We start from the raw sequence: 18,944 nt of genomic DNA, 5'->3' as shown, positions 1-18,944 counted from the left end.
GCCTCTTTGAAGTGATGCTCTAGTACAGCCCTCACAGGCCACCAGCGGGCTGACATTTTGTGCTGCTCCTGTTTGGCAGCTGGGCTCAAAATAACAGCAAAGGAAGATCTTTGACCCTGGCTGATATTGTATATAACTAGATAAAATTCTGAAAATGCAGAGTTTTCACTGGCATGATTTGGGAGAAGAAGAGGCAAGACAGAAAGAAACTTTTAATAAAGAAAAGCACATGTATTTGTTTAAAAACACTGCACGGGAAAGAACATTGCTTGTCTGGCTGAGTTCTAGTCCTGAATCTGTTTGCTGTGACATTCACTGTTAAATCACTACCAGATTATCTTCACTATTTAAGGAAAAGCTAAAATCCACTTGTTTTATCTCAGGGTAATTAGTGTGAGGGCTGTGAGGTTGAACTCAGTATGTTCAGCTTGTGAAACTAGTGTCCTTTTCCAAATTTTCTCTTCTTTATGTTGAAGCTGTTACTGTTTGTAGCCAAAAATTACTTGTTCTCCACCCCCATTTCAGCACTGTTATATCTATGCTCCTCAACCATAACTAGCTGAAATAACTCTAATCACCTATTTTTACTGTTTGAGTTAGGGAGGGTTCACAGGACTCATTTTGCCAGAAGAGCTGAAATGCTTGCAGGAAGGGAAAAGGGAAAGGGATACAAATTCAGAGCTGCAAAATAGCAGCTGAACACGATAATATCATCAGCTGGCAGAGGTGGCTGCACACTGAGCATCTGTCTATATCCTAAAATTACTGTTTTGTTCAGGGATTTGTTTGCTTGTTGGTTGGAGTTTTGGTTTGTTATACTGCAGGATCACTCCTAACTGCTAAAACAATTAAGAAAGAAACTTCAGAAAAAGAACACTAAGTGCTATGGTTTTTAATTCCCTACTGGGTTTTGGGAAGAAGTAGTTTGTGGCAAACAAGGAAGACAAACCTGGATCTTTTGCTGCATCCTTCCTCCTGTTTAAGAAGATTTGTGATTCTACGTCTAAATCCAACAACTTTCCATGTGGCCCTGGTAAGTTACATAAGCTAAACTTTTCACAATTTGATGTCTAAAACTAATCCTTTAATCCATATTTAGGATCCTGTAATTAACTCATCTTAAATGTTATCTGCAGGTGCTCAGACATACTGAAAAACTGATAAAGTGTATACTTATTCTTACTTAAGGCACGCAAATTTGAATTTTTTGACCATAATGACTGCTCCTAGGTGTTAATGAAGACTTTCATACATTGAGGGTTCTTCTGATTAAGAAATTTTAAATCACACTTCTCTGAAACTGCTGAAAATTATGCTTCAAGCACCAAAAGAAGTCCAAACTGGCAAGAAGCAAATTTTAGCAATCTTTTTCCTATTCCATAACAGGCATTTTTAGTCAATCTTCTTTTTGCCTTGTTTGGGGAAACCTCTCCCCTCCCATGAACTCTGTATGGGGCTGGGTGACTCATATGTTTAACAGAGAGAGACTTGCTGAAGGTCATGGTCCTGGAGGATAGGGGCACAAGAGTTATCTATACCGAGACTCTGGCTGAACTATTGGGAAAACAAGTTTATCCTGATAGCTAAGGTGAATGAACTTAACTCTTTGTTCTCTGCCTCATGGATTACAGCTACAGAGAAAACTTTTTTCTGAGAAACTTAAGCTTTTCAACAAGCTCCCACTAGTTCAGAAGTAGCAATAGATTCCCACCTGTCCAAATGGTCCAATGTCTCACCTTCTTTCCCATCTGCCTTCATCTCCCTCTTCCTGAAGTTACTGGATTGTTTTTCCTTTAATAGAGGAGTAACTGTGGGATTCCAACATTTCCTGGTTAGTGGGAGACAAAAGGGGAAAGGGCCTGTAAAGCAGGAAAAAATAAGTAAAGGTCTGGTGATTTATTTTATCAGACTCTGCTTTGAGGTTTCTTCCCTGCATTTCTATTACAGAGGCACCATCCTGACAATCCCTGACAGATGATTTAGGATGAGTAATAAGGGTCTTGGTTACTACTTTTCTATGGACTGATGCACAGGTTTTGTGAGGGGGGTGGATTTTGGGGTAGGAAGAGCCAGGTGAAATCTCAGAGGCTGCACTCCCAAGCACTGCCTGTTATCTCTTTCCCCAGGGCTGAGCCACAGGACTAGGAGCTGAAGGACTGGCATGTCACAGGCTTTTGTTTCTGGAACAGAATTTCCCCAAGTGGCTGATAACAGGCTCAGTCCATTCTGTGAAAGATGTCTTTAGAGACTGCCTTGATACATTTATTATAAACAAAAGCTACAGAATGTTAAATTTTGTCCCTAACACAATGCTGTTCTGGCTATTCAGATACAAACAGGTTTGGCTTGGGGTTTTTAGATGCTGAGCTGCCTTTGCTGTAGGAATTCTCACGTCTTAAGAAAAGATCAATACCACAGCTAATGGCCTAAGGTATCAGAAAACCTCACTGGAGGAAATGAGAATGTTGTCTGGAAACCAGATGATGATAATCCCCAGGATAAATGGATTTAGAGATTTCCGAAGCCGTTTTAGTAAACAGAGGGCAGACTTAGGCAGTTATTTCAACAAGTTCCTTTACAAAAGAGAAAGAGATTGCCATTTTCCTGTTTGGTTTTAGTCTTGACATTGATGAGTCGCAGTGAATACTTATTAACCTCTTAGATGCAGAACCGACCTTTTAATAAAGCAACCTCTTCCTCTTTACAGAGAAATCTTAAGACCAGTTATTTTGTCTTGCAAACAGTGTCCTTGCACATGCTGTTGACAAAAGCTGGCAGAGAGCCATTGTGTCTCTGGAGTTGAGCAAAGGCATGTGGAAAACTCATAAAGGACTCAAGGCAGAGCTCAGACAAGTACTAGGAAGCAGAGGTGCCTTGACTCTGCTCTGGGCTCATGGCTGTGAACCAGAAAGAACCAGAGTAGAGCAGGGTTCTGTGTGGACAGTAAGGCCATCCAGTGCCCAGGTCAGAGGTCCATCTAGCCAGCCCAACCTCATTCATCTTCCCTCTCACCACCCCTGCAAACACCTTTTCCAAGATGGTGATTGATAGCCTGGGTCATTTCTTCCCCTGTGAAAGCTATTTCATTATTTCCTTCACATGTGTTATATTTTTAGGTTTACTACTTCCTCTATGAGGATAAAAACCCCAAATACAGCATCTGAGATCTGTGAGCTTGTGGTACTTCTGTAACTGCTTAGAAACATGTTCTGTGTTGCTCCCTGTCCTCTCCTGTATCTTCTTGACTGTTACAAAGGGCTGCGTTTAAGTGTTTCATTTTCTCTCTCTTTGCATAGAAGCATTTAATCTGCTTTTCAGGTTTTCAATAGATTTTGGTGCATCAGCTAAACTGTCCAAACTACGTTCAGAACCAGATCGACAAAAAGGTGAAACACAGAAGTTTAAACTACTCTAAGTGCCAAATCAGTTCACCCTGCAGTCAGAGCAGGGTCAGCAATGCCCACTGACCCTTCCCAGCGAAGCTGTGGATGCCCCATCCCTTGAAGTGTTCAAGGCCAGGCTGGACAGGGTCAAAACAACCTGGGGTCTAGTGGAAGGAGTCCCTGCCAATGTCAGAGGGGTTGGAACAATCTGGTCTCTTCTAATCCAAACCATTTCATGATGCTGTGACATGCTAGATTTGGTCCAGCACTGCCATTTTCCACGTGTACCACATCCTGCTGCTGACATGGCTATTGGGGCAGTAATAACCCATCCCTCTCTGTCCCACGGGGCCTCATTTTCATCAGCCACTTTGTCTGAAACAATTAATGTGTTACTGTTAAACTGAGAGCAGTTACACCTTGCCCTACCTAGTTTCTCATCTATTTTCTCTGCTTGAGAATTGCAGAAAGGACAATGTGCATGGAATCTCATCGTCTCTTTTCCAGGTGTCTCTTTTGGTCTAATAAATGGTATTACTTCTCTACAGTAACCTTTTCTTTCACACATCCTTAAAACTCGGTAGTTGCAAGAATACTATCACTACAATATGTTATTATGGCTATTGTACTTCTGACTGAGACATAAAATCAAGGACCTTACAATCATTAAAAATCCCCCAACACTCCTCACAAAAACAGACATGTTAGTTCAGGTTCCCTGGCCCAGTGAGCACAATCTTTACATAATGTTTCAGCTGAATTGTGGCTCCCTTTACTTTCAGTTGTAACTGAGGGTTGTTAAACAGCTGCCATGATTCCCCCCGCTCCCTCAAGAGACCAAGCTGCAAATGAATTATAGATATAACACAAGCAGTCTTTCACATGCGTCACCCAAAGCCTCTTACGTGGGTCAGAATCACACGGTTATTGTCCTGTCAGATCACTGAAATGAAAATCCGTGGACTTTGTGAGACGACCCCAGTGTATTGATTGCTATAAAGGAGACAGAGAATCTTTGACTTGAGATAAAAAGATATCAGACATCTGTGATTAACGATCAGCAAAACTTGAGTGTTGCAGAGAGAGCTTTCAATTGATTCTATCAAAGTGCCTCTCTGCCTGCATATTTATGCACCAGATGTGCATATGCAAAGTGTTTTGATGTACAGATCCTACATGTGTGTGTCCACAGATAAAATCTGTGAAAGGAATATGTGTCAGGGCTACAAGAGTCCCCACACACAGGGTAGGGCTGGCTGCTGGGTCAAGGAACCAGCTCAGTGCCAGCCCGTGGGTATCTCAGGCTGTGTCATCCTGGATCCCCTCACTGGGCCTGATCCTTATCCCCACCCACAGGCTTTATCCCATCCCATCCGAGGGGAGGGGAGGGGAGGGGAGGGGAGGGGAGGGGAGGGGAGGGGAGGGGAAGGAATTCTGAGTTTTCACGTGTAAGAAAGAAGACAGCAAGAGAGGGGAGGAAGCAGAAGAGGGAGAAGGAAAAAGAAAGCAGGAAGAGGAGGAGAAGGAAAGGAGGGGGGAAAAAGAAGAAAAATATAGAAAGAACTACAGAATACAGTGCAAATATCTTCACACAACTACATTTATACGTAGACTCCTCCAAAAGAAGAAACAAGGAGATGACAGTGAGGACTGAAGCTTGGACTCTGTCCAGATGCTCAATTGACTTTGTCGTTCCTGTCCTATTTTGACCTTTGCATTTTTCAAGGGTAATTAAACACTCCAGCTTCAGATTGGATCTTGCTTCAACTGGTGATTCACCTCTGCTGACAAGGTAAAGAGCTACACAGGAAAGGTCCAACCTGGCTGCCCAAACAGCCATGTCCATATTGGTCTTATTTTATGTGAATATAATGCCACCAAGTAATTAGCAATAAAAATACTGTGCAAGAGCTGTGTATGACATTAGGATTGAGTAATTTGGTCTTTAACCCATCTAGCAGCTACTGTGGGATGCAATAAGTGACTGAAAGCCATATATCTCATTATAATAAATATTTTATAGATGACATCTCAGCCCAAATCACCTTCCATGACATTGTTTTTAAATCCACTGGCAGGTGATAAGCTGATTTCAGTGGCTGGTCATTGGAAAAGAAATCTTCCGTTGCTATGTTAAAATGAACCCATATTCACAACAACCATTTTCATTTCATCTGTGTCAGACATCAACAATGCAAAAATGGGTGACCCTGCCTCAATTTCTGTCACTCAGAGGACGAAAGACCACTTCTTCCCCACCTTGGGTGCCTATTTACCACTTCTCACCCTTGGGCTGACGCCTACTTGTGAGAAAACTCTCACAGTGGACATCCTGCTATATTTGTTTTGTGGAGAGGCAGAAGAATTTGCTATTTAAGGCTGTAAATCTGGCATTTCACAAGTGCTGAAATTCACACCTTTGCATTTCCTGCTAGATCCCTGCTATATAAGGTGAGCAAAGGTAACCACACTGCTGATATTTGCAGTAGTTCTTCATCTCACTCCTTTTGGGATTGTTCCCATGAACATAAGTACTCTTCATCTCTGACGTCTGAAGGCAGCTCTTTATCCATTCTTATGTGGCTCTGAGTGACAAAGCATGAGAGAAAGCTTCCTAACTGTGAAATTTATTAGACAGGAGAGCAAAGTCCTCTGGGGAACTGCTGGAACAAAACTCCATCAGAGCAGGTTTTTGAGGGGATAAAATATTTTGGACGGAAGGTGTAGTGTTATGATCCTTCAGTGACAAGAGTTGAGCAGGTTCTTAAAACTACTTTTCATTCCCAAAAATAGGGCAGAAAATGGGAAAAGCCTTCCCAGCAAATCAGGTGGGCTCCTCTGTCATTGTGCCATATGAGATTTTTCATTAATTAAATGTATGCTCTCTCTTTAAATCACTCAGGATTCTCTCCACCCCCTCCAAGAGGAGGGATATCTGAGTGATTAAAGCATCTGGGTCATTCATTCAAGTACCTCTGCAGACATGAGTAGAAGGCCATGATTACTCCTCCTATAAATGGGTCATGAGTATTCAGACAAGAGTCTCAAAGGCAACCTGAAGAGATGCTAACCACCAAATCATGTGAAAATTTAACACACCTGATGCAACTGATCTCCTGGGCTCCTAGGAAAAAGTGAGGATGTTTTCTTCAAAATAAATAGATCTATTTGTACAAATATAGCTCAGTCAAAGCCAACCTTTAACCAGTAGACTATCCCAGGGTCTCACTTTCTTCATGGCTAAAATCTTTCTTCTACTTTTCAACTTAAATTTATTCTTTCTCAATATTCTTTTGTTCTTTGAAAATTTTTCTTCAGCTGAAACTGCTCTTGCTCTTCACTGGTGTGTAGCCTAGTGCCCATTTTCAGATGGCAGCTGTGTTCCCTCATCCTTAATTGTGTTAAAATTAACAAGCCAAGCTATCTTGGTGTAAGACAGGCACTTCCATTTCCCAGATCACTGTTAGGGAGAAAGCAATGAACAAGAAATGATTTCTCTTTGGCTTCTTAAAAGTAAGAATTAGTGTCATTAGAGAAATTAAAAAGGATCGGTTTTCAAAGAAGCAGAAGCTGATGTTTCTCCCACAGCTTGTGTCTACAGAAATGCCAGAATCTGCTGCTGCAGACATGCTGAAAGCAAGCTGAAAGCACCATGAGCAGAAGAAGGTATGGGAGGAAATCCATCAGAGGAAACAGTTGTTGGAAGAAAGCAAAAGCAGAGATAATGCCTCTTGCTCAGTAAATTTTAAATTGAAATTTGCTGAAGACTGACAGTGTTTTGGGGAACTATTACTCATGCTTATACTATCTTACACTCTTTGTTAAGCTTTTATTCTTGGACACCATCAGAAACACTCTATTGCACTCCAAATGCCTTTAGTCTGATTCTTTCTGGCTTTTCATATCATAACTAATAGTTTTTTACTGAACCTCCCCCTGCCTGAGTGCATTATTCTTGCAGAAGTTTAACTAGCGTGGCAGTCAGTATTCCAGGTGAGTTTTCAGGGAGTCCAGAACTGGGCTATTAAATTCTTCACTCTTCCCCAATGAAAACACCTTCCCTGACACAACACAGGCTTATGTCTGACTCATGATTTCCCTGATCAGCTGCCATGCCTGTGTCCTCCTTCTCCCATCAAGTCCTGCCCCCAACCATTGCAGAATGGCCAAAACCAGGTGAGTTTGCATTTTGAACAGCTGAACTTCATCCAACTGCTGCTTCTCCAGCACTTGTGATCATTTTGATTTCCCTATGTGATATTTCCACCTGTTTTGAACTGATCACACCTGCCACCCCTGTGTGATCAGATGTCAGTTAATTTGTCTGACCCCCTGGCAGCATCCTCATGGAGCTACTGTGGGGATGGAGTGTCACCACCTCTCACACCCCCTGCCACCCTCACACTCAACACAGGCAACAGCCAAAACTGCGTTTCACTGCAAAATTACATTTAGTCGAAACCAAAAGTTGACATGATGGAAACATTCAGGTTTCCTTGAAGAATATAGTAGAAGTAATTGCTCTGATCTGGGGAGTCCCAGTCCTTCTCCTAAAAATAAAGCTGGCATTTGAAACCTAGGCTTCCTAAGTCAGATGGAAATTCTATTTTTGTCTGGTTTTTTCCTCTGTATTTTTTGTTTGAAACTTTACGCTTTGCTAATTTTGTCTTACCAAAGGTCAGTTGTTGGAACCTCAGATTTTCATAGACTACAAAACTCATTTCACTCCTAATTTTACTACTTCCTAAACAAGCTGAAGCAGGATTTTTCGTAGCACTACATATAAAGATGCCTTATAAAAAGCAAAGCAACTGTTGCTTATTTTATAACATTTGCATTATTTTTAAAGCACCCTCTACTTACCTTTCCAGTTGATTTCTAATCTATTTTTTAATTAATGACCCTAATAAACTTCTAACTTTACCCGTATTTTCCCTCTGTGTCCTTCAAAACTACCATTAACCACATGCCTGAGTTACTTTTTGTTCAAAAGAATTCATCAGAAAATGACAAGTTAAGTCTAATCAGTCAGTCTTTGCTCCCTCAAAGGCCTCCAACTGTTGTTAAGTAATATCCCTTGTCACACTTTACATAGCCCAACAGGCTGGGAAAAAAAAGAAAACAAAAAAATACTTGTTATAACTACAATGATAAACAAAATCTGCTCTGAAGCTACTCTAATTGCCTTCAGAGTTTAATACAACCCTTGGATTGACCTCGTTCTGGGGAAACATAACAGCCAGAGTAATTATTAAAGTATCGGCCCAGACTTAAATCCACATACAGATTTCCAGCTGAACATTAAATAACACTTGGTCTTTGAAAAATTGGGCGCTACAGTCTTCAATCAGCTTCTGTCCCTCATCAGCTTTACTGCACCAGGGAAATAAAGGACAAGAATTGGCTGGACACACAATGTCAGCAGCTGGAACACTGACCTATGCTTGCAAAGGCTGCTGCCCTACTAGGCAGGGTATTGGCATTAAGATTTTGAAATTGTTATCACTCACAGGAGATCAAAGACTTTTCTTTTATTCCCATGGAGGTTTCTTTTACAGTGGGCTTTGCCTGCCATTTAAATGTTTTCACTCTGGATTTATTCCTTATTTTATCCGGTCTGCAGACAAGGTTTGTTTTGGGTTTGTTTTTTTTTTTTTTGCAATGTGATTTTCTAAGCTTGTTAAAGCAGCCACAAAATGTTGTGCTGCATCTTATCCTAGAAAATGTAAAATGTGTGATATTTCAGCTATGGTAGGATTGGTAATAAGGAGACCATAAATTTAAAAATATGAGTATTAATTTTAGACTTCATGCAACCCTTTGAGGAAGCTCTGCTAAACTGAAAGCACCATCTCCTGCTTCAATTAGACATATTAAATATTCCTTCTCTTTTGAAATCAATTGAATAATTAGATATGCTAAAGGATCAAACTGCGAGTTCCAGTTTCGCATAACCCTTTTCTATTACCAGCTGTTCCTTGCAGATACTGGCCCTGAGATGAACATTCAGGAGGGGTTTCAGATTTTGGGAACATGCATGACGGTTTCTTCTTTGCCTGCTACCACAGCTCCTTCAACCTGTAGCCTTGGAAGAGGCTCTGAGATACCACTCTTTACTTTCTGTCACTCAGACCAGCTCCATCAGCTCACCCAAGTATGAGAAGCTTTCCTAAAGAGAGCCTTATTCAAGGATTACAAGCTCCCCCAGTTCCCTTTTCCATTGATCAGGGAGACTTTTGGAGCCAGGGAAGCATTGCCTCCATTTCCTAAGCTTTTGACCAACATCTCATTCCTGAAAATGACTGCATTCATCCAGGTGGAACTGGCTTCAAGCACAATGTGTGGGCAACATGGGCACGTCTGCCCAGCAGCCAGGGATGGTCAGAAGTCTCAGCTTCTCTGTGGAAAAGGTTGTCTGCACAGACCTTGTCAAACACACAAATCACCCCTCTGGACTGCACAAACAGTGCGACCTAGACCTGAGGAGAGGCTCTGAGAGAGAAAATTCTTCTCTGCTCGATCCCATGCTTCTGGCAAGGGACCTACCTGCCTTCAAACACATTGCTGCTGCTGCTGAGCTCTATTCTGCAGACAGTTTTGGGCTGAAAAGGGCTCCATCTGTTGAGAATTTCCCATATTGCTTCTGGGTGTTATCTAGATGGAGGGGAGACATGGGGGAATCCCGTATTACACAAAGGAGGACCTCTTATTGGCCTCTCTGATACAACTACTTGAGATTTTTAAAGCAATTGATACTGTTCTAAAATGAACACGTAAATGGAAGGAATATACTTTTGAGCTTTCTTAGACATGAGATAGAAAAAGTCTTCCTTAGAAACGCTACATTATATTCCATCACATTTAAGAGCAGGAAATCAGCCAGTGGCCTCCTCACTTACACCTAAACATGCGTACACAGCTCCAGTTGAACAGGCTTTGTAAACCTAGACAGAATAACAACCTCGAATTCAGGAGAACAACTATTTCTATTAATCACTGCAATAAAAAACCTGCAAACTTGGCAACACAGTTTCACTCAAATGCCTCCTCAATACACACTGGAAACACCGCCCCCAGTATTACTCAGACATTATTATTTTTTATCATTGCAGTGTCTCTTAAACAGGCATCTTCTTATTGCCTCACAAAGGAAACTAATGAATCAAAGCATGAATGTTCTTGAAACAGATCTTTTAAAATAAATACTAGCTCCAAGGTACTGGTGACCTTCTTTGGCCAAGAAGTTAACCTCCTGTTCGGAAAAATACAAGAACTGAATATCATAAATAAGCCTTTAATTTGGGTTTAATGGAGGCCATCATTTTGGGCTGCTGCATTCATCTACTAAAGAGAAACTTTCAAAGATTTTAAACAGGATCAATTCTGTTGTCACATAGCTAATAAAAATGAACAATTATTTACTTATCAATTAAATTTTTTGGGTAATCGGTGCATAAGAAGGCGACTGGAAGTTGTATTCAAAGCTGAATTGGGATTTTATTAAATACTTTAACTGACAAACTGACAGTGATGGATGGCTATCCAACAATGTGGTCTTGGTCACTGTGCATAAAGTAAATTCACATTTGAGGGTAAATTCTGAAACCTGAATCCTGAATATTTTCCTTGTAAATCCCATTGCCTAACACATAAAATTGAAATTAAATGCACAAGTCCAACTCTTTGAAGGACTAAGCTTATTCAATTCCTTCTAACTTGAGCTACCGTTTACAGCAATCAGTCTTCCGGAAGGAGACTCACTAGTTTGGAGTCACCTTCCTCATCCTTATTGTTGCTTAAAGGATTCTTTTAATTCAAGGGAAATTTCATGGATTTCAATAGTAATGCCTCTAGAGCTGCTACTATCTCTAAGCAGTAATACAAGCAAATACAGCCACTGCAAAAATAGAAATATAATTCCTATTCGCATCTCATGCTTGTTAAATCTCATTGTGGCATGCTGTGATTAATCTCTTGCAGAGAGTTTCTTTAATTCTCATGTAAGGATAAATATCTGTATTTCTTCATAGTAAATAAATAAGCTTTTTGCACTATCTCACTTGTGACACAAGTGAAAAAAAAAAAAAAATAAGCCATGAATTGGTAACAGTTGGTTTTATTTCTCTACAGATCAGACAAATATTTTAGAAACCCCATGCCAGATGAGTGGACCATTCTTCTCACTCTGTATTTTTGTTTGGTGGTTAGATTTATTTACAGATTAGTTTTCAATTGCTTTTGATCACATTTTAAGAACTAGGTCTAAAGCTGTTTCTGTGCATACAGGTCTTGATGTCTGGGATATGTTTTTTAATAAATATTTTTCTGCAAGTAGCCTGTCATCGTAATCTATTCCTGCTTTTGAGTGAAAACAGGAAGTTTGCTCAAGTTCCTATGTGTAGTCCCCTCAAATCAATGTTTTGAGCAAAAAGGCAAAGGAGTAGAGTGCAGCTATAGAGAGGAACTCATTTCTGCTGGTTGTGGTATTCAGAAAAGTGTCCTGAGCTGATATAGGGACAATGGTTACTGTTGTTGTCTGTGTCAAATTACTAATAATGTACTCTTCGTTCAAGAAAAGGGAATTAAAATTCTCTTTCACCTTCTACTCCTTCCTATTTAACACCTACATGTCACTAATAAAGCATAACATTGCACAGTACTACTCCAAGGGTAAAACTCCTGTTTCCTTTCTCAGCTGCAGCCAGAGTGTCTGGAGAAGGGAGGTCTAAGAGGCTCTGCTCCATTTCCTTGTATGGTTCAGTGACACAGCTCTGCCAGAGCCCAGGAGCCCAGGCTAGTTCAGGGGAGCACACAGCACCAGCAGCCACGCCAGGTGAGCGGAACTGCCTTAGAGGGAATGATCTCAGCATTCTCTGTAAGAGATACTTCGGGGTACGGATGGTCTGGGACACGGCAGAGACCTCTGTAGTGGAGTTAGATGTTAGTAGTTTATTTCAGGGCGTGGAGAGAGAGCCCTGCTAGGAGCCAGCAAATGAAGCTCAAAGCAGGCTCAGAGGGAGCAATACAAAAGGGGGTAGAATATGAATACATGAGTTTAAGACTTAAGATAGCTAAGGAAGAGAGTAACAGAAGTGAGAGAGCCAGGAAAAGAGGATGAAAGAGACCAGAAAGAGCAGGAAAAAGAGAGAAGCAAGAGCGCAGAAAGAACAGCGAGAGAGCGAGCTCTCCTTTACAATTGCTTATATAATCTATACATTGAATACTCTACTCTTTCACTAACCAATTTTTCTAAGTACACTAATATAGTAACATTTGTGTGTGACCTATAGAAATCGCTGCTTTTGCATATTTTTAGTTATCTCAGGGTCCTTCAGACCTTTCCTTCTAAGGCTGGGAAGAGGCGTCTCAGCTTAGTTTTACTGTGGTAAAGAATGTGTTCTGGCATACCAGACCAGTTTCTTTGAATTATTCAAACCGTGCTTTCATTTGTATTTCTTCCTTAGCCGCTCTGGCTAAGGAGTTATATTTATAATTCCTTTCTGATTCTACCTTTCCAACAGTTCTCTTCACCAGAAGCAGAACCTTTTGGGCCCTGTGCTCAGCCGTCAGGATCGTCTACCACTGTCAAAGAGCGGGTAAAGGAGAAGGAGGCTCTTGGTATGAGATTCCAGCAAGGAAAGGTTTATTCACTAAAAACAACCCCCGAGCAAAGACCCCTGGGAACCTCTGTGCTCTGGACTAAATACAGGGAGGTTTCAGGGGCGTGGGTACAAATTTTTAACCAATCAGGGACCAACAGGGGAGGAAGGAGCATGAGCCAGGGTTTACAATGCAGAAACCAATGAGGATAAGGGAGAGGAGAGAACAGGTCACATGGGCCAATGGGAAAAAAAAAAAAAAAAAAAAAAAAAAAAATCCAGATTTAGGGGATTTCCAAAGGGGGAGGTACAGTGAGGGGCTGGCCCAATGCAGGAGTGACAGGGAAGGGTCTGGAACAAAGGGCAGGGTTTACAATGACTGATAGGGAAAGGGGTAGGATTGCCTTGATAGGCAGGGAAGGTTGGGGAACAGAGTTGGGTTTACAATGAAGGGCAGTTCAGGGGAGGGGATAACAATCAGGGATAAACCAACTTGGGAAGAACGAGGGTAACATCGGAACAAACCATTAACACGAACAACCAATAAAACAAACACGTGCCACAACAGTTCAGCAGTGGCACACAGGAACAAAGTCACTGTGTCGGTCCCAACCCTACTGAGGAGAAATGAGGAGCTGTTCTGATGGCTGCATGGTGGCCCAATACAGGAGGTCACATGACAGGCGGTTTCTTTGGCATCTTCCAATTTGTGTCACTAAATACAGCGCTGAGTCTTCTTGGAAAACTCAAAGAGGAAGTAAATTGAAACTTCTGCCTCCTATAAATTTTCATGACTCTCTCTTCCTTGAAAAAGCCCCTTCTGAGCTGCAGATGTTGGAGCTATCGTTGGAGCCATCAAAATCTTTTGCTAGATGAAAGACCTTTACAAAGGACTTTGTCAGGCAGTCACCCCAGGCATAATGTTTTCTTTAATAGTCGTGGTGGTTGGGGCAGGAGCTGAGCAGCTTGCCCAGGCAGAGGACCAGCCGAGACCCTGCTCTCAGCCTTTGCTCTGGCTGCCAGCCCAGGTAAGCATTTGGTCCTGGGTGCTAAATGACTCTGCTGATGGCACCATAAAACCAGGAAGGGATTGCAGTTTTAGTGAGATTTCTGTTGGATGTTTGGTAAAACACTATCCATAGTATTGCACAGCTCTTGGTAATCTTTTCTCTGTATCACAGTCGCTCTTCTTATTTTCTTTTTACAGAGGATAAAACAAAGGTATCATAATTTGCCATGAAAAAATGTGGGTTAGAAATGCATCTTGGGGTTTGTTTTTTATTTCATGTTATTTCTCTTTCCTTTTAACATCCAGGAGAAAGAGCAGCCATGTGAGTTCAGCTCCTCTGCTCGGCCATAATCTACCCTTTGATGTAACTAACTGGCAAAAGCATATTTCTAATCAAATATAGTTTCTCATCCTTAATCAGCTCAGCTTTAAAATGCAGATCAATGAGATAAGAAAGAGCTGATTTAATTAGCCCAACCTCAGCAATGTTACAGCATATTCTCATTTACAGAAATAATGGGGAGCAAGAGGAAAGAAATTCATCATCATGAGAAGACTAGGGAAGGCAGAGGAAAGCAGGATATTTCCTATGTTGGCTAAGGGTGATTTTCATTCTGGCTAAAGAGCTAGCACATGTTTTATGAGCCATTTAAATAACACTTAGGCCTTGTGCTTTGTCCTTTAGCCTAAGGATGAATTTCTTTCACTAAGCAGCAATACCTTTGGAAATCATCACTCTTGGCTTTAATTGATGAGCCAGAGACAGCTCCCACCACTTGGAGAATAAAGAAGAGGAAATATGGCAGGCAAGAGCACAGCAATAATGCACATTTATAGAGCTGCTTGGGAACACTCACCCACACGAGCACCAGACCAGGTGCTCTCACTGGAGAGGCTTTAATGGGAACAGCACAGGGTGTGCCCCCTCACCCTGCTACTGCCTTACTGAGTGGCCACAGGCAGGTCCCTTCATGTTTGGGGGTGTGTTTTGTTTTTCTTCGCTTTCTTCCTCTGTCCCATTAGGATTTGGAACTTCCTGCAGAGTAAATCTCTTCCTTCCTCCACAGGTTCCCCCACAAAGCAGGACTGTGCCTCACCTGGAGCTCTGTTGGATTGCTGTGCAGCTGCTCAAAGAGCAGAACCAAGGCATGTTCTCAGCTTGCTCTTCCTGCCTTGTGACTTTAAAGCACAGAACACTACCTTACCCCCAACAGCCCTGTCTAACCTGACTCCAAATGCCCAGGTTTGGTTTGAGAAATGCTGTCTCCTCCAAAAAACACCCAGAACATTTCCATGGCCACACCAATCCTGTAGAGGCCTCAACAAAAGGAAAATCAGACCTGTAAATGTCCAAGATGACTTTTCAGATGGGCTCCAGCTGTGGAGTTGGGCTCAGGACCTGAATCTTTGGTGAGGTACACCTTGACATTCATACTGTTACAAAATCAGGCCATATCCACACAAATGAGGATATGCCAGCTCCTAATTTGAGTTCTGGGAATGAAGTTTGTCTTCGTTTGTGCCCATCCATCATTTCAAATGGAGCTATCTTGTGACAGCCACATTTGGTAGTCTCTGCCTGGGAGATAATTGCTCATCACTGAGGGAAACTCACACAGCTGAGATAACCCTCAGGCACTTTCTCTGCAGGGATGGGAGCACCAGAGGCAAAGCAATTAACAGAGCAATTAAGACACTAGCCAATCATATCTCTTTTCTTTCCCCTCATCTCAGAATTGTGCTACTCTCCAGTGCCTTTAAAACCAAGCAAGGGAAGGCCCTGCTCTCTAGAGGGATAATTCCCTCAGCTGGGCTGGGGTTGAGATTAGTCTCCAACCCCCGTTCCTGACCTTTACTCATCACGAGCCTGGGTTTGTTGGACATGGCTTGGCTACTGCAAACAGACCCAGTGGTCATTTCCTTTCCTGAGAGCCAAGAGACACCAGTGGTCACTTAGAGCTCTTCCCTGTATTCTGCTTCTTCCCCTCACCAGGCTTGTTCTCCAGGTAATAAATCAATTTTTTCAGAAGCATTAGATCAGATATCTTGACTGTGTGGTTTCTTGAGAAAATTTTGCAGAAAAGAAACTGGGACAATGTCACATTCACAAGGGTTGATAAACTGTGTCCATAGATGATGGCATTTACTAACATTAAAAGTGAAAGTTACTTTGAGGAGAAGATAAAAACACAAGAACAGAGAGGAGAGAGACATGAGAAGGAGGAAATTCTGTCACAGTTGGGCTCTCTCAGGTCCCCCAGACTGTTCCTCCCATCTCCCTGTGCCAGACCTTCCCTGGGCTCAGCCCTTTGGGGGCAGCTACCCCTGCTGTGGTTCCTCACAGCCACAAATCCTGCAGGAAATTTGGCTGTGGAGCTCCAAGTGATGTGAAGAGCCAAAGTTCCTCGGCTCTACAGAGTTCAGCAATGTCATGGACATTACAGCAGTGCCACCTCATCCAGCAGCTTGGTCCTAAATGACAAGAGCCTGAAGGACATGGGGCTAGGCTGCAAACCCTAGCAGGAGACTGCATTTGTTCCACCAGAGAGCACCTGAACTGTCAGAACTTACAGTCAAGTCACCAAACAGCCCTGTGAGCAACCAAAGAAACATCCTCTTCTCTTTTCAAAGCCTTGAAATGAAGCTCTCCATAAGTGACTCCTCATCATCAAGAAATTTGCAGAGTAACACTCACCCCATCCCTGGCACCTGAAGCCTGCACATCCCTTCATTTAGAGGATGCACAGTGCTTTTGTTAATTAGAGCCTTGGTTTAATATGAGCTGTCAAAGTTCACTTAACTTCAATTAATTGTTTCTCCTGTGCTTAATTTCTTTAGTTAAGTATTGATTAATCATTGCTTAATTATGCTGAAGTCTCACTGGGTGATATTTCAGTTGCATACTGCAGCAGTGCACTGCTTTCTAAAAATACTCAGAGAATCATCAGAAATTTTATGTATTGCTATTATTGGTATGTATTTTATATTTATCTTCTCATCCCTTATGTTCCAAAATCTATATTTAACATGTGTTTAATTCCACTGGTTTACAAGTCCTTTTTCTCAATGTTGGTAGGTCATACAATGGAGTTTTGCTCTGTGTGGTGTGAGGAGAAGTTTCACCTCTGGCATCAAGTATCTTATGCCAGGAGGGGTAGGTTAGGGAACAAAAGTAAATGATCTTTACTGTGGCACAATATAAACAGCCAAAATACTGATGGCATGGGGTTTTTTCTTTGAAATTTTACTTTAAGTGACATACAATGACTTTGGCTCAAATATTATCTGTATTTTCTCAAAATTACAATGCTGGTGCTCTTATGAATATGGCCTTCAGACCAAAGGCACCTCCAATCTGAAATCTCAGTCTGTTCTGAAATATCAGGAAGAGAAAACTACCTCCACCTCTCTGCAGTATCTCAACAGTTCTGTAATGTCAGGTTGGATAGCAAGTATATTAATTTTCACAGATAAGTCTAATAACTATTAAATTTTTCCAAGGTCTCTCTTGAATTTTAGTATTTACCCATATTAGAAGTTAAGTTTGATCTGTAGTGAGAAATTAAACAATTACCTTTTCCCCCACAATAATTTCCCTGGAGTGCTTTTAGGCATCTCATTTTACCTACTCATGGAAGCATTTTTTATTATTTTTCTAGATGAGAGAGTTGGTCCCCAGGGAACACTTCTTGGCTTGACATGGTTTTATCACAGTCAAGCTTTTACTTTCTGCCTTTGGTACACGTTCACTTTTCCGGAGATCTCTCAACCTACTACTACTAAAATTTAATTTTGAACGTGTTTTGTGCTATAGGAGTACTCAGCATTATTTACTACTGTCATCCCAGATTCTCAAATGAGCACTGGTAGGAATATGCCATAAAGAGAGTCATCAAAATGACATCTTTTTGTACTACATTTCACCTACACGGTGGTGTAAACATCTGGCACCTTGGGAATGCACATCTTTGCTTTGTGATAGGCAACCTAAACTGGTGAAAACACTGATTATTACATAGATCATGGAAAACACTTCTGTTCCCTTATGCTGAATGACACAATAGACTGAAATTTCCAGAAAGGGATGGATTAACTAGTCTGGGTTAAAAAAGTACTGACTAAACCCTTGCTCAGAATTCCAACAAGTGCTAATCAAAACATTTCCAGAGTACAATAAATCTGTCCTCTGTTATTAACTTCTTATCACAACTCTGTGTTTCTGGATTCTGATCAAAAGCAGAAGGCTCACTTCTATAAAACTGCTTGGTTGTATTAAATTTGTACCAATACATAACCAAGGAAGTAAAAAGCAAGTCTGTTGTCATGACTTTCTGTGCAACTTCATCTAAACTCTGTCTCCAAGTCCAGGTCATTACTGGTGCAGGTGCAGAACACACTCCTGCCCTCACATGCTCACTGGAAAAGGAGAAACAAAGAATCAGAAAAAGGAATTTTTACCTTCCCTGATTTCTATAAAGGAAACTGTAGCGCTGAGACACAACAAGCTAAATTTCCCAGTGCGATTTGGATCCATATTCATTAAAATGACAAGTCATTGATCTTAATTACAATCCCCAGGATCCTGCCACATGGAACTCAAGCTGTTTGTGGAAGTTTAGCTGCATCAACTTGATGCACATCCTCAACTTTCTTATGCTAATTCCAAAGACAAAAACATTCCCATTTTGTCAGCTTTCTTGGTGTCAGCCACAATTTTACAGCTCAGCATTACTTATTTATATTGTAACCTAGCTTAGCAGACACAGTCATCAACCACAGCTGTATCAGGGGCTTTAGTACCAGAAAACAAAACTTCTAAATCCAGGTGTTGAGACCACTGAGATGAACAGGCAGTTAAGTTGGAAGTGTGAGTTTATCAGGGCAATCAGCCTGGTCAGAAGGGACCAGAACTCCTCCAATCCCCTCCTGCAGACTAAACCCAGACTGAATAAT

At 41.5% G+C, this 18,944-nt stretch overlaps 1 long non-coding RNA gene across 2 annotated transcripts; it reads left to right on the top strand.

The window, feature by feature from the left end:
* The first annotated feature begins 539 nt into the window (after positions 1-539).
* LOC131575954 (uncharacterized) lies at positions 540-15,224 on the top strand. Of its 2 annotated transcripts, XR_009276893.1 has the most exons (5): positions 540-1,033; positions 6,972-7,121; positions 12,079-12,216; positions 12,905-12,979; positions 15,059-15,224. It is a non-coding gene; the product is annotated as an uncharacterized LOC131575954 (long non-coding RNA). The 2 variants fall into 2 exon arrangements; XR_009276892.1 differs by lacking the exon at positions 12,079-12,216.
* Positions 15,225-18,944: the final 3,720 nt, after the last annotated feature.

This window comes from Poecile atricapillus, chromosome 2 (genome assembly GCF_030490865.1).
Source record: "Poecile atricapillus isolate bPoeAtr1 chromosome 2, bPoeAtr1.hap1, whole genome shotgun sequence".
Taxonomy (NCBI): Eukaryota; Metazoa; Chordata; class Aves; order Passeriformes; family Paridae; genus Poecile; species Poecile atricapillus.
Note: the sequence above shows the minus strand (reverse complement) of the source record. Positions and strands in the feature narration are given on the sequence as shown.